Below are 13,115 nucleotides of genomic sequence, written 5' to 3'. Positions count from 1 at the left end.
AAGAAATTTGCAAAACGTTTGTTGATAAAGAATGGTATAGGCAGAATATAAAGTTTTCCTACAAGTTAGTAATAAAAAGACAAACCACCTAATCAAAAGTTAGATGAAATACTCAAACAGACATTTCTCAAAAGAAGACATAAAAAGGTGAGCACGTTTTCATGTGCTTATTGGCCATTTCTATTAGTCATCAGGGAAATGCAAAGTAAATGAGATACCACTATCCACCTATCAGAATGGCTTACAATTAAAAAGATTGCTAGCACCAGCTGTGATGCAGATATAGAAAATCAGAACTCTCAGACATTGTTGGTAGGCTTGTAAAATGATACGACTATTTTGGGAAAAGGCCTGACATGTTCTTATAAAGCTAAACAGACACCTACCTTGTGATGTCACAATTCTACTCCTAGATATTTAACAAAGGAAAAAAAATACTGTCTAGCCAAATGTGGTGGATCCTGCCTGTAACCCCAGCTACTTGGAGACCTGAGGCAGGAGGATCCCTGGAGGCCAGGTGTTTAAGATCAGCCTGGGCAACATAGCAAGACTCTGTCACTACAAAAAAAAAAAAGTTTAATTAGCTGGATGTGGTGGTGCGCACCTGTAGTCCTAGCTATTCAAGTGGCTGAGGCAGGAGGATTGCTTGAGCCCAGGAGTTCAAGGTCGTAGTGAGCTATGATTATGCTACTGCACTCCCGCCTGGATGACAGAGAGTGACCTCATTTCTTTCTTTTTTTTTCCTTCTGTAAATTATGAATAATCTTGGAAGAGACCTTGTTTATTTAAAAAAAAAAAAAAAAAGCCTGTCTTTCCCCTAAACTGTATTCATCAATAAGGGAATTAATAAACTGTGTTACACTTAGACAGTGAAGAAAAAGTAACAAAATACACATCAACAAAAAATAGTAAACTATTGATATAGCAGCATACAGCAGCAACATTGATACATCCCAAGAACATTATGTTGAGTGAAATAAGTCTTACTCAAAAGAGAACACATTATAAGATTCCATTTATATGAAGTTCTAGGACAGTCAAATCTACTCTGTGGTAGAAGAAAAAATGAAAACAGTCGTTTCTTGTTTTGGGTGAGTGCTATCGCCTGAATGTGTGTGTTCCCTCAAAATTCATATGTTGAAACCTAATCACCAATGCAATAGTATTAAGAGATGGGGTCTTCGGAAGGTGATTAGGACAGGAAGGAGGAGCCCTCATCAATAGGATTTGGGCTGTTAGAAAACAGACCCAGCCTGGCATTGTGGCTCACGCCCGTAATCCTAAAACTTTGGGAGACATGGATCACTTGAGCTCAGGAGTTTGAGACCAGCCCGGGCAACATGACGAAACCCCATCTCTACAAAAAAGTACAAAAATTAGCCAGGTGTGGTGGTGTGCTCCTATAGTCCCAGCTACTTGAGGACTAGGGCAGGAGGATAGCTTGAACCTGGGAGGTCAAGGCTACAGTGAGCTGAGATCATGCCACTGCACTCCAGCCTGGGTGACAAAGTGAGACCCTGTCTCAAAAAAAAGAGAGACCCAAGAGAGCTGCCTTGCCCATTCCACCATGTGAGGATGCAACAAGAAGTGCCATCTGAGAACTAGGAAACAGGCCCTCACCAGTCACTGAATCTGCCAGAGCCTTGATCTTGGACTTCCCAGCCTCCTGAACTATAAGAGACAAATTTCTGTTGTTTATAAACCTCTAGTTTGTGATATTTTGTTATAGCAGCCTGAACGCACAAGGACAGTGCGGGTGGAGATTGACTGAGAAGAGACATGAAGGAACATTTTTGAGTTGATGATAATGTCCCATGTCTTTCTGGGAGTTTGGTTACAAATATATATGTATTTGTCAAAACTTGATAAATGTACACATAAGATAGTGTATTTCATTTTACATAAATTTTATATCGAAAGAAAAATCTACAAATATTAAACTTCACTTAGTAGTATACATGCTGAAGTATTTAGGGAAAGTGTATTGATATCTACAATTACCTTTGAAATGCATCAAAAAATACAACAGAGTGGTGTGAGTGGGGCTTGTGGGTTAAAAATATACATGATGGAACAATTAAGGAGTAGGAGAACAGACATGACCAAACAAGCATGATCTTATGTTAATAGAATCTGTGTCATGGGTATGTGGATGGATGTTCATTATAATTCATTATAAAAATTGTAAAATTCTTTTTACTTTGCTGTATGTTTGGAAATTTTTATAACAAAATGTTGAAAATACATATATAATCAATAGACTTCAAAGTGGAGCATAATGGTATAAATACTGAAATAAGTGTGTCTACAGAAATTTATTTATTTATTTATTTATTTTGAGACAGAGTCTTGCTCTGTGACCCAGGTTGGAGTGCAGTAGCGTGATCTTGGCTCACTGCAACCTCTGCCTCCTGGGTTCAAGCAACTTTCCTGCCTCAGCCTCCCAAATAGGTGGGATTACAGGCTCATGCCACCATGTCTGGCTAGTTTTCGTATTTTTTTTAGAGACAGTGTTTCACCATGTTGGCCAGGCTAGTCTTAAACTCCTGACCTCAGGTAATCAACCCGCCTCAGCCTCCCAAAGTGCTGGGATTACAGGCATGAGGCACCGTGCCCGGCCTACAGAAATATTTTTAAAATATGGTTGTAGAGGCCGGGCGCGGTGGCTCACGCTTGTAATCCCAGCACTTTGGGAGGCTGAGGCGGGCGGATCACGAGGTCAGGAGATCGAGACCACGGTGAAACCCCGACTCTACTAAAAATACAAAAAAAAAGTTAGCCGGGCGTGGTGGCGGGCGCCTGAAGTCCCAGCTACTCGGAGAGGCTGAGGCAGGAGAATGGAGTGAACCCGGGAAGCGGAGCTTGCAGTGAGCCGAGATTGCGCCACTGCACTCCAGCCTGGGCGACAGAGCGAGACTCCGTCTCAAAAAAAAAAAAAAAAAAAAAAAAAATACGGTTGTAGTCAGCATTATTACCATGATATCCTACTTTTTAAAAAATCTGTCATTATTTTACTGTTCTATGTTTATTCATTGTCTTCATATTTATCCCTTTAAATGACTGCATAGTTATACACCAATATCACTACGCCAAAATCAACTTAACTATGCCTCTACAGTAGATGTTCACTATAGCAGAGGCAGGCGGAAAAGCCCTATAATAGAGGCCAAGTGTTTGGGATTCCGGTCCTCCACATCTCAGTCTCTGCTGGTTACTCTCTGTCTGATCCTTGCTGGGCAGGTTCTCTATCTCACCTGTCCTCAGTCTTCTCCTGTGTTAACTGAGGTACCAAGATTAAAAGAAATCTACAGCCCCTGCCAGCTCCGCACTTGCTGCGTTTATAGGGTGATTTGTAGTTTTTACTTTGTTATGAATAAAACCATTATGAATAATTTTAGAGAGTTACTTGTCAAATTGTAAAAATAATATTGGCTGAGTGACATAAGATTCAGAAAAATATGAAAATGTTTAAAAGTTTGAACAAAAAAAACCCATAAGCACTTTACCCAAAGATTATAATTGTCAACATTCCAGTGTATCTTCTTCTACATTAGATTTGCAGTGAGCCATGATTGCACCACTGCACTCCACTGTATGTATTTTCAAACATACAGCAAAGTTCAAAGAACTTTAGAGTGAATTACAATGGGGCCAGGTGCGGTGGCTCATGCCTGTAATCCTAGCACTTTGGGAGGCCAAGGAGGGTGGATCATGAGGTCAGGAGTTTGAGACCAGCCTGGCCAACATGGTGGCACCCTGTCTCTACTAAAAATAGAAAAAAAAAAAAAATTAGCTAGGCATGGTGGCGTGCACCTGTAATCCCAGCTACTTGGGAGGCTGAGGCACGAGAATCGCTTGAATCCTGGAGGTGGAGGTTGCAGTGAGCCAAGATGGCGCCACTGCACTCTAGCCTGGGCGACAGAGCAAGACTCCATCTCGGGGAAAAAAAAAAAAAGAATGAATTACAATAAACATCCATCCACATACCCATGACCTAGATTCTATTAACATAGTATTATACTTGTTTTGTCACATTGGTTCATCTACCCATTAATGGCTCCATTATATATATTTTTAACCCAGAAGCCCCACTCACACTGCTACATATTTTTTTACGCATTTTAATTTTTGTTTTTCTTTTTGAGACAGGGTCTCATTCTGTCACCCAGTCTGGAGTGCAGTGGTGCAATAATGGCTCACTGCAACCTCGAACTCCCGGGCTCAGGTGATCCTCCCACCTCAGCTTCCCAAGTAGCTTGGACTACAGTTAGGTGCCGCCATACCTGGCTAACTTTTTTTATTTTTTGTAGAGACAGGGATCTCACTCTGTTGCCCAGGCTGATCTTGAACTCTTCGCATCAGTGATCATCCTGCCTTGGCCTCCCAAAGTGTTGGGATTTACAGGTGTGAGCAACTGTGCCCAGCCAGATTTGTGAATTTTTTAATGTGTTAGTTTGAAATTTCTTAGAAAAAATACCTTACACAGGTTGGGTTCTCCAGGAGCACAATGATTTGGGATCTGCATGCAATATATTTATTCAAAATCAACACCCATAGAAGGAAGGGAGAAGGAAGCAGGATTGGGCAGATGGAAAAGTGGAACACCAATGCAGGCCTGGTGAAGTCTCAGCCACAGGATGTGCTATGGAGTATGTATGATGGAACAGAATTGCTGTGCATTAAGACAAAATAACCAGGCCTTGTAACACAGCTTCAATCAGTCATTGGTTGTGGGCTACCCCAGGAAGCTGAGGCAAGCCCTGAAGAAGCTGAGAGTTGGGGGCTGTGAGCTAACAACCAGACAAGCTCCCCCTGGAAGTGGGATCCATGACACACATCTCTGTGTCCACCACAGCTATTTTCTGTTTTGATTTGCATTTCTTTCACTATTAGTGAAGTTTTAAAATATTTATACATTAAAATGCATACTGAATCATGCTTTAAAACACTTTCAATCTAATGTACAACCCCTTCCCCAACAAGGGACCGTTGAATTATTCCATTCCTTGAAGTGCCTTCAAGCCCTAGTGCAGTTTAGGCAGGAAAGATAGTGATGAGGTTGGATAGGGAGGGAAGGATAGAACCCAGTTGAGGAGAGAGGTTGGAACTTTATGTACTGGCAATAAGATAGTCACCTCATGTCGCTGAAAAGGGGGATGTCATGATGAAATTCTGGCCTGTCACAGTGATTCTAGCAAAAGATGTCAGCACCACGATCCAGACTTAAACAACACTCAGACAACTCTTCTTGAGCAAGACTTGACCTTTCTGACTTTCTGAGAGTTTGACCTTTCAGAGTTCTTCCATATCCAATTCTCACTGGAAAACCACCCAACCATGGTGAATAAGTTAAGGTTAAAGATTATGGTAAGCAGCGCTTGGCACGGTGGTTCACGCCTGTAATCCCAGCACTTTGGGAGGCTGAGGCGGGCGGATCACAAGGTCAGGAGTTCGAGACCAGCCTCACCAACATGGTGAAACCCCGTCTCTAGTAAAAATACAAAAATTAGCCAGATGTGATGGCGGGCACCTGTAATCCCAGCTACTCAGGAGGCTGAGGCAGGAGAATCACTTGAACCCAGGAGGCAGAGGCTGCAGTGAGCCGAGATCGTGCCATTGCACTCCAGCCTGGGTGACAGAGTGAGACTCCATCTCAAAAAAAAAAAAAAAAAAGATTACGGTAAGCAGCAACAAGCGATGGATCAGAAAATAAATAAGACCTGTCCGGGCATGACGGCCCACACCTGTAACCCCAGCACTTTGGGAGACCAAGGCAGGCCAATTACCTGAAGTCAGGAGTTCCAGACCACCCTGGCCAACATGGCAAAACCCTGTCTCTACTAAAAATACAAAAATTAGCTGGGTGTGGTGGCAGGTGCCTGTAATCCCAGCTATTCAGGAGGCTGAGGCAGGAGAATCACTTGAACCTGGGAGGCAGAAGTTGCAGTGAACCAAGATCTCAGCATTGCACTCAAGCCTGGACAGTAGAGCAAGACTGTCTCAAAAAAAAAGAAGAAAGGAAAGGAAAGGGAAGGGAAGGGAAGGGAAGGGAAGGGAAGGGAAGGGAAGGGAAGGGAAGGGAAAGGAAGGAAAGGGAAAAGGAAAAGGAAAGGAAGGGAAGGAAAGGGAAAAGGAAAAGGAAAGGAAGGGAAAAAGGAAAAAGAAGAAAACAGTGTAGAAGCTATACCTGAACACGGTCCAGGCAAGAACCCCACAGCTGGAATTAGTCTAAGGAGGCCGAGTGCAGTGGCTCACGCCTGTAATCCCAGCACTCTGGGAGGCCAAGGCAGGCGGATCACCTGAGGTCAGGAGTTTCAGACCAGCCTGGCCAAAGTGGCGAAACCCCATCTCCACAAAAATACAAAAATTAGCTGGGCATGATGGCAGGTGCCTGTAATCCCAGCTACTCGGGAGGCTGAGGTGGGAGAATCACTTGAACCCAGGAAGTGGAGATTGCAGTGAGCCAAGATTGTGCCATTGCACTCCAGCCTGGGCGACTGAGCAAGACTGTCTCAAAAAAAAAAAAAAAAGTTGTTAATTGTTATAAGTACATAATAGGTATATATTTTTATGGGGTGCATAAGATATTTTGATACAGGCATACAATGAGTAATAATCACATTAAAGTAACTGGAGTATCCATCAGCTTGAACATTTATCATTTCTGTATGTTACAAACATTTCAATTATAGCTTTTTAGTTATTTTATTTTATTTTTATTTTATGTACTTTTTTTTTTTTTTGAAATGGAGTTTCATTCTTTTTGCCCAGGCTGGAGTGCAATGGCTCAATCTCAGCTCATTGCAACTTCCACCTTCCAGGTTCAAGCAATTTTCCTGCATCAGCCTCCCAAGTAGCTGGGATTACAGGCGCCCACCACCATGCCCAGCTAATTTTTGTATTTTTAGTAAAGACGGGGTTTCAGCATGTTGGCCAGGATGGTCTCGATCTCTTCACCTCGTAATCTGCCCGCCTCAGCCTCCCAAAGTGCTGAGATTACAGGCATGAGTCACTGAGCCCGGCGAAAGGATTTTTATGTTGTTTTTTTCTTAAAATAGTGAGAGGAAAATAACTTACTGGAATATAAAGATAAGAGCTGAATGAGCATGCCACTAATGGAGAAAGGGGATATTTTCACAGAATGAGTATTTTTCCCATCCCATCTCAACTTGATGTCAATCAAAACATACCATTGGCTGTTTAGTTTTAAAAAATGCGATATTCGCTGGGCACGGTGGCTCATCCCTGTAATCCCAACACTTTGGGAGGCCGAGGCGGGCAGATTACGAGGTCAGGAGATCGAGACCATCCTGGCTAACACGGTGAAACCCCGTCTCTACTAAAAATACAAAAAATTAGCCTGGCGTGGTGGCAGGCGCCTGTAGTCCCAGCTACAAGGGAGGCTGAGGCAGGAGAATGGCATAAGCCCGGGAGGCGGAGTTTGCAGTGAGCCGAGATCGCGCCACTGCACTCCAGCCTGGGTGACAGAGCGAGACTCAGTCTCAAAAAAAAAAAAAAAAAAGCGATATGCTTGTGCATGTATACCAGTTACTTTATGTACGATAAAGGAACAGGGAAGGGGGAAATGAAAGAACAGAGAAAACTGTACTGTAGTAGTCAGGATGTGGTGGGTGGTGGAAACAAATTGCAGTTTTCTAATTGAGAATGTAATCTTGATCTTTAAAGAACAGAGTTCTGGCCGGGCGCGGTGGCTCACGCCTGTGATCCCAGCACTTTAGGAGGCCAAGGCAGGAGGATCACCTGATGTCAGGAGTTCGATACCAGCCTGACCAACATGGTGAAACCCCATCTCTACTCAAAATACAAAAATTAGCCGGGCATGGTGGTGGGCACCTGTAATTCCAACTACTCTGGAGGCTGAGACAGAAGAATCACTTGAACCCGGGAGGCAGAGTTTGCGGTGAGCCGAGATCGCACCATTGCACTCCAGCCTGGGCAACAGAGCAAGAGTCTGTCTCAAAAATAAATAAACAAAGAACAGCGTTCTGGAGTAAAGAAGCAGTTTCCTTTTTCAGTACACACCTCCCATCTGCTGTTGGAATGCATCAATTGTATCTTCATCCCCCATTTCCAACTGTGCAGGTGTGTCTACTTCATTGATTGGTTGCCCGTCAAATCGGAATCTAATCTGCTTCATTGACAATCCTTGTCATTCCCAATAGGCTTTCATTAGTTTACTAAATGGTGTATGCCTCTTAATCTTAAACTGCACCATAGAACCATCCTGCCCCAACACCTTCAAATTAATATGTTCCTTGTTCTCATTCTTGACTCCTTCCTTGGGCTTTTCACCGGCCATAGCAAGCACCAGTCTCCTCAGCTGCTGCTTCACAAAAGAGGCACCAAGTCCACACCAGACGGGCACACAAGCAGCCCCAGGAGCAGCAGAAGAAGGAAGCAGCGGTGGTGGACGAGGGCTCCATATGCATTTTAGAGTCAGCTTATCAACATTCACCAAACACATATTCTCATACAAAACTGCGGGGATTTTACCTTAGCTTTCATTGAATCCATATGTCAATTCAGGGGCTTTGTCATCTTTATAATTGTGCTTTCCAATCCATGAAGATGGCATATCCTTCCGTTTATTTAGGGTTGGTTTTGAAGTTTCATTTTTTGGTTTTTTGTGTGTGGGTTTTTTTTTTTTATTAGTTTGTTTGTTTTTGAGACAGGGTCTTGCTCTGTCACCCAGGCTAGAGTGCAGTGGCGTGATCTCAACTCACTGCAACCTCCACCTCCCAGGCAAAGGCAATCCTTCTGCTTCAGCCTTTTGAGTAGTTGGGACTACAGGTGTATGCCACCATGCAGAGCTAATTTTTGTATTTTTCGTAAATGGGTTTTCATCATGTTGCCCAGGCTGGTCTCAAACTGCTGGCCTCAAGCAATCTGCCTGCCTCAGCCTCCCAAAGTGATGGAATTATAGGCGTAAGCCACCATGCCTAGCCTTATTTAGGTTTTGTATAATTTTGTCTCAATAGTGGATATTTTCTAGTTATATTTTTGTTCGTCTTTTTCATTTTTATTTTAGGTTCAGGGGTACATGTGCAGGTTTTTTATATAGGTAAACTCATGTCATGGGAGTTTGATGTACAGATTATTTCATCATCCAGGTACTAGGTCTAATACCCAATAGACATTTTTTCTTATCCTCTCCCTCATTCCACCCTCCATCCTTAAGTAGGCCCCAGTGTCTGTTGTTCCCCTCTTTGTGTCTGCATCTTTTCATTTTCTTAGTGGTATCCTTTGAAGCATAAGATTTAAATTTTGATGAAGTCTAATTTACCTACTTTTTCTCTTGTTGCTTGTACTTTTGATGTTATATCTAAGAAATCATTGCCTAATCTAAGGCCACAAATATTTATACCTATGTTTTCTTCTAACAGTTTTATGGTTGGTATGGTTTGAATGTTTATGTTCCCCTGAAGTTTATTTGCTGAAATCCTAATCTTCAAGATATACACACATAGTCAGCCCTCTGTATCTGTGGGTTCCACATCTGTGGATTCAACCAACCATGGATGAAAAAGGTTTGGAAAAAAATTGCCTCTGTACTGAACATGCACACTTTTTTTCTTGTCATTATTCCCTAGACAATACAGTATAACAACTATTTACAGAGCATTTACATTGTATTAGGTATTCTACGTCATCCAGAGATGAATTAAAGTGTGAGGGAGGGTGTGCATAGGTTATATGTAAATACTATACCACTTTATATCACCGATTTAAGCATCCATGGATTTTGGTATGCATGGGAGGTCCTGGGACCAATCCTCCTGCCAACAGGTACCAAAGGACGACTGTATATGTATAAATATATGTATATGTACATGTGCATGAACACATGTACACACACACATAGATGCAATGAGTACACCAGCAGCAATGAGCGTACCAGACACTAAGACTTTGGTTTTAAATACTATTCTCCTCAAAAGGAACCAGAACTCCTTGAAGAAATGGCTGACTTCGGGGCTAAAGCAGAGAAAGCATATAATACACCTAGAACATATTGTACCATAAAGTATGGTAATTCTCAAAGGATCATGGGGATGTGTCAAAATGACACAAGAGCCAGCCAAGGGGCTCCCACTGGCTAACTCTGGGATAATTTGAGCGTCAAAATAATGACATAATTATAGCAATTTCTTATAACCCATTAAATAGGAACCTATGAGCCCATACTAATATAAATTAATAGATAAATATTCCTCAGAAGTATTGACAACATAAAATAGAAATTACAAACAAAATATATTTTTTTCCTGGATGACAGAGGGAGACTCCATCTCAAAAAATATAATAAAATAAATAAATTTTTTAAAGTCAAAAAATTAATAGACAAATAAATGAGAGCAGAGGGATGGGAAAGCTTTCCCTTACAATAGAAGTTCAACTAATAAATGTGGAAGAAATAACAGAAGGAATGATTATCTGTTTTTTTTTTTTTTTTGAGGCAGGGTCTCACTCTGTCACCCAAACTGGAGTGCAGTGGCGAGATCATAGTTCGCTGCAACCTCCAACTCCTGGGCTTAAGCAATCCTCCCACCTCAGCCTCCCAAGTAGCTGGGACTGCAAGCACATACCACTGCGCCCGGCTAATTTTTGTATTTTTTGTAGAGACAGGGTTTTGCCATATTGCCCAGGCCGGTCTCAAACTCCTGAGCTCAAGTGATCTGCCCTCCTCAGCCTCCCAAAGTGCTGGGATTACAGGTGTGAGCTACCATGCCCAGCCAGTGATTATCATTTGATAACCTTTACAGTAATAATCATTTTGGTGAAAGAACAAATAAAATGGTACTTATATAAATAGGTAAAGTCAGGGCAACTTTGAGACCCCCATCTCTAAAAAAACAATTAACTTAAATAATTAGCTGAGTGTGGTGTGGTGGCTGGCACCTGTAGTCCCAGCTACTTGGGAGACTGAGGCAAGAGAATCACTTGAGCCCAGGAGTTCGAAGCTGTAGTGAGCTATGATCTCACCACTGAATTCCAGCCTGGGTGACACAGCAAGACCCTGTCTCAAAAAATAAATAAATAGGCCGGCCACAGTGGCTCATGCCTGTAAACCCAGCACTCTGGGAGGCCAAGGCGGGCAGATCACCTGAGGTCGGGAGTTCAAGACCAGCCTGACAAACATGGAGAAACCCCTACGAAAAAGACAAAATTAGCCGGGCATGGTGGCACGTGCCTGTAATCCCAGCTACTCGGGAGGCTGAGGCAGGAGAATCGCTTGAACCCAGGAGACAGAGGTTGCAGTGAGCCAAGATTCGCCAGTGCACTCCAGCCTGGGCAACAAGAGTGAAACTCCGTCTCAAAAAAACAAAAAATAAATAAAATAAATGCGTTATCAGTAACAATATTTTCACATAGTCTCAAAGTATCTCAAGACAAAAATACTTAGTAACTTTACATTGCAAAATCTGGCAGACATCATCGTACCAAATGATGACAGTTAATTTCACCAGTGATGAGACAAATCAACATCATATGCTTTCTGAGATGATGCATTAAGAAGAACACAGCTGGCTGGGCTTGGTGGCTCACGCCTGTAATCCCAGCACTTTGGGAGGCTGAGGCAGGTGGATCACTTGAGGTCAGGAGTTAGAGACCAGCCTGGCCAACGTGGTGAAACCTCGTCTGTACTAAAAATACAAAAATTAGCTGAGCATGGTGGCACAAGCCTGTAATCCCATCTACCCGGGAGGCTGAGACGGGAGAATCGCTTGAACCCAGGAGACGGAGGTTGCAGTGAGCTGAGATCGCGCCACTGCACTCTAGCCTGGGCAACAGTGCGGGACTCTGTCTCAAAAAAAAAAAAAAGAACACGACATCACTTCTGCAGTATTTCTGCCAAAATGATTATCCTAAATCCAATCATGAGGAAACATCAAACACAATCTGATGGACATTCTACAAAATAATCGACCTGTCCTCTTCAAAATTCCAGGTCATGAAAGAAAGAAGAGACTAGGAACTGTGGCAGATGGAAACAAATGAGACACAGCAATTAAATGCAACACGTGATCCTATATTGGATCCTGGATCTATAAATAACTTTATTGGGAAAAATCAGTAAAATTTGAATGAAGTTTGTGGATTAGAAGGTGCTATTGTGGCCGGTCATGGTGGCTCACGCCTATAATCCCAGCACTTTGGGAGGCCGAGGCAGGTGGATCACCTGAGGTCAGGAGTTTGAGACCAGCCTGGCCAACATGGTGAAACCCAGCCTCTACTAAAAATACAAAAAACTAGCCAGGCATGGTGGCAGACACCTGTAATCCCAGCTACTTGGGAGGCTGAGGCAGGAGAATTGCTTGAACCTGGGAGAAGGGGATTGCAGTGAGCTGAGATCGTGCCATTGCACTCCAGCCTGGGCAACAGGAGTGAAACTCCATCTCAAAAAAAAAAAGAAGGTGCTATGGTATCAATGTTAATTTCCCGATTTTCATGGGCATTCTGTGATTACATAGAAGAGTAGCCTTATTTTTATGAAAGAGACACTAAAGTATTTAGGGGTGATTGGCGTCATGTCTGTAACTTACATGGTTCTGGAAAAAGAAATAATCTGTATCTATACAGAGAGAAAAAGAATAATAAGGCAGATATGGTAAGTTACTAACGATTAGGGAAGCAGGTGGAGGGAACACAGGAGTTCTCTGCAGTATTCTTGAAATTGTCTTAAGGTTTTTAATTATGTCCACTTTAATAGCTGTAAAATATTTCTTATAACTCTATTTTGTAAATCCCCGGCATCTATTTAATGCAAGATCAGAATAAAATAAGAGCATGAAGGTAATGAGAAATAAGTCAGGCACAAAGAGAACTTATAAAGGTAAATCAGAGCTATTCACTAAATATACTAAGGCCTATGAATCTTAGGTTCAATTTTTTTTTCATTTTTTTTTTTGAGATAGAGTCTTGCTCTGTTACCCAGGCTGGATTGCAGTGGTGAGATCTCAGCTCACTGCAACCTCCACCTCCTGGGTTCAAGCGACTCTCCTGCCTTAGCCTCCTGGGTAGCTGGGACTACAGGCGCAAGCCACCATGCCCAGCTCATTTTTGTATATTTAGTAGAGACAGGGTTTCACCAT

At 42.5% G+C, this 13,115-nt stretch overlaps 1 pseudogene; it reads right to left on the bottom strand.

Moving 5' to 3' along the window:
* Positions 1 to 7,561: 7,561 nt before the first annotated feature.
* Positions 7,562 to 9,590, bottom strand: LOC134733621 (small ubiquitin-related modifier 2-like; annotated as a pseudogene).
* Between the last annotated feature and the right edge of the window lie 3,525 nt (positions 9,591 to 13,115).

The sequence above is a fragment of the Symphalangus syndactylus genome, chromosome 18, assembly GCF_028878055.3.
Source record: "Symphalangus syndactylus isolate Jambi chromosome 18, NHGRI_mSymSyn1-v2.1_pri, whole genome shotgun sequence".
Taxonomy (NCBI): Eukaryota; Metazoa; Chordata; class Mammalia; order Primates; family Hylobatidae; genus Symphalangus; species Symphalangus syndactylus.
The sequence above is the reverse complement of the archived record's forward strand: the minus strand, read 5'-3'. Positions and strand labels throughout refer to the sequence as shown.